Here is a 3,081-nt window from a genome sequence, read left to right on the forward strand (position 1 = left end):
ACACACACACACACACACACACACACACACACACACACACACACACACACAAATACATATCATTAAAAGAATACAGTCGTTATTTCCCTTTGATATTTCCTCATGTAGTGGGATATAAGTAACACTCTGCCCCTTCTACAAGTGCGGAACTCTCTCTCATTCCCACGTGACAGCATCTCTGAAGTATGGGTGCCTACATTTCTTCCTGCTGATCTCTGTTGACGGAGGGTCCAGTTATGCGGAAAGTGAACACCCATAACTAAATAGCGGGAGGTCCACCTTCAAAATAACCTGTCTAGAAGAGCGATAAGCTCTTTGAGATTAAAAATAGCTCCCACGTAGATCTTATGCTTAGCAACATTGAAATATACTTTTCAAGAGGAATTCAAGCCTCATCACGGTATCTATAATATAACGAATGTGAGCTTTTCCAGTTATTTAAATAACGTAAAGCTGGTACGTTTCGTCAAAATATCTTCAGTGATGTCATGGTTAGCCTTTTCTATACTTTGAATTACTCCGATCCAGAGCTAGAATCATAGCAGGCGGCACATGTCCATAGCTGCTCATCTCTCCTTTCCAGCGTTCACCACAGGGTCCTCCTAATTGTCTCCAGGAGGTTTGAGACACGTCTGACCACTCCTCGGAGCAAACTTTTGTTCCCTGTGCCCAGCACAAACTTTTCTTTTATTGTGCTGAGTGTGTGGGAGTCTGTCTCCTCTTGGTCGTGAAGGTTCTCCTTGCATCTGGCGATCACCATTGGTGGGTCGAGCATGATTCGGAGATTTGGGTGCTGCTTTGCCGGCAAGTTCATCCGCACACTCATTTCCGTGTACGCCTGCGTGACCAGGGCAGAACACCCATGTAAGCCTTAGGAGGTGGCTATTTGCAATGGAAGCTCTCCAGTCACTCTAGAGCCACCCACTCCTGATTTTTTGTAGGGTGCTCATCGAATCTGTGACGAACAGGGCATGTTTATACGCTTCCATACTGATCCATTCCAGCGCCTCTGTTATTGCCTTAACCTCCATTGCCATGCTCAATGTAGTGCACGCGTAGGCTCCAGACTGTTCTTTAATTATCTTCCCGTCAACTTGAGCACTGAAAGCCCACAAAGATTTCTGGCCACGCCTCACTGATCCGTCGGTGAAGACGACAGCATCACCCATCACTGAATATTCCTCAAGAATGGTCACAATTTCCGCATTAGTTGCATTGGCTGGCCACTCGCGACACTCTCGACCTAGCGTAGCTATAACCTTCATGAAGTTGCTCATGTCTTTCTCCGGCCTCATCCTGTCGCATCCTCTTCTTATGTCCTCGATTTCACAACACATATCGAGAGTTCGCTCTGCCTGCACCATCCATGAAGATCCTCTTTTTAATCATTGGCTTAGGTTTCCTATTTTCGGATGTAGAGGGTGACGTTCGTCTGCTGTTACTCGTAGGTAGGCTTTGACTTGTGCTAGCTTGTGTCGGTGGGTTAAGGTTGGCAGGTCCAGCAGATATCTCATCGCTGATGCTGCTGTGTCACGGGTGCATCCCAGAACAGTTTGTATTCCTTCATTTGAATGACTCTGAGGCGATGTAGCTGGGTTTTGGATAGGGTGAGCCTACCAAGGCCATAGTCCACTACAGACAGTACAACCGCTTGAAGCATGATCATAAGGGCGCGTTGGGGCATAGATGCAGCCATCACTCTCAGTGCAACTAGTCCTTTCCTTGCTCTGGTGATAATGTTAGTCACATGGTCTTTTCCCGATAGAGTGCGGTCAAAGGTAATACCCAGGTACTTCAATTTCTCTTGCCTTTCCAACTGCGTACCCTGTATATTAACAGCATGATAGCCTTGACTGCCCTGTTGTTGAGACTGGTCCACAGTACCCCTGCCTTCGCTGGATAAAGTTTTCCATTGTTCTGTTCGCACCATTCACCAATTCGATCTAAATCCTCCTGCATGCTCTTTGCAATCAGCTCCCGATCTCTCCACTGCATATAATATACCAATACATAATCTGCAAAGCTTAGCGTGCGGACAGGTCCCTCCAATTGATTGGCTTTAAGACCGATGGTGTATATATTGAACAAGACTGGTGACATGGCCGATCCCTGGGGCAGTCCTGGGGTTATGGTAATAGGAAGCCCAGCTGCCAAGGCACAAGGAAACCTTTCTTTTTAACAAGACATTTCCTACCCAGATCACCAATTCAGAGTCGATTTTCGTTATTGATCATAGTTCGCATGATCAAGCTAAAGGGCACCCGGCTATATGCATCTTCTAGATTTATTGCCGCGACTAGTGTCTCTTTTTCCTCCTCAAAACCGTCGTATGTGTCGGAGGCCAAAATTGCCGCATTCCTCCAGGTGTCCTTACCAGGGCGGTAGCTGCCAAGTTCCACAGGTATCAGATTGTTGCGCTCCAAGAAATTGGACAGCCATCTGGACACCATTTTCCATTAGTTTCCCCACCGTGTATTGCTTTGTGATAATCCTGTAGGACTCAATTCTTGTGGGGTCCTTTCCTGGTTTTGGTAGAGGTATATGATAACTGCCCAGTCAATCTTGTGGAACCAACCCGTCATGCAAACTATTATCAAGGATGTTTGCGAGACTCTCCAACTTGCGGTCATCCAGGTCCTTGATGTGGGGATAACGCACCCTGTCTGGGCCTTGTGCTGTGTCAGGTGCTGTCTGAAGTATATTTCGAACAGCCTCCAATGTGATTTTTAACGCTTCCTCTCCTTCCCAGTATCTTCCTTCTACATCCTTCAGAATGTTCGAGTCTTTTCTATGTTGATCGCAAATTTCATGAGTTCGATTCCCACATCGAGACGTCAGTTCTATCGAGTATCTCCATATCTTAGAATGCTCTAACCTAGAGAAACTACTTTGGCTGGATTGGGAGGGTTGAAGAAATCCAGCTCCTAAATGATCAAGTTAATGATATTGACAGGGGCACAAATCATGCTTAAAACCTTTTCACATCTCGACAAAGGAAGCAAAACGTGACATGCCACACACATGTCAAGTAAGAAGTCAAGCAATGGTTGTGTTTCTTCACTTCTTTTTTTTGGTTGGGGG

The sequence above is a fragment of the Aplysia californica genome, unplaced genomic scaffold (assembly GCF_000002075.1).
Source record: "Aplysia californica isolate F4 #8 unplaced genomic scaffold, AplCal3.0 scaffold00584, whole genome shotgun sequence".
NCBI classification, from domain to species: domain Eukaryota; kingdom Metazoa; phylum Mollusca; class Gastropoda; order Aplysiida; family Aplysiidae; genus Aplysia; species Aplysia californica.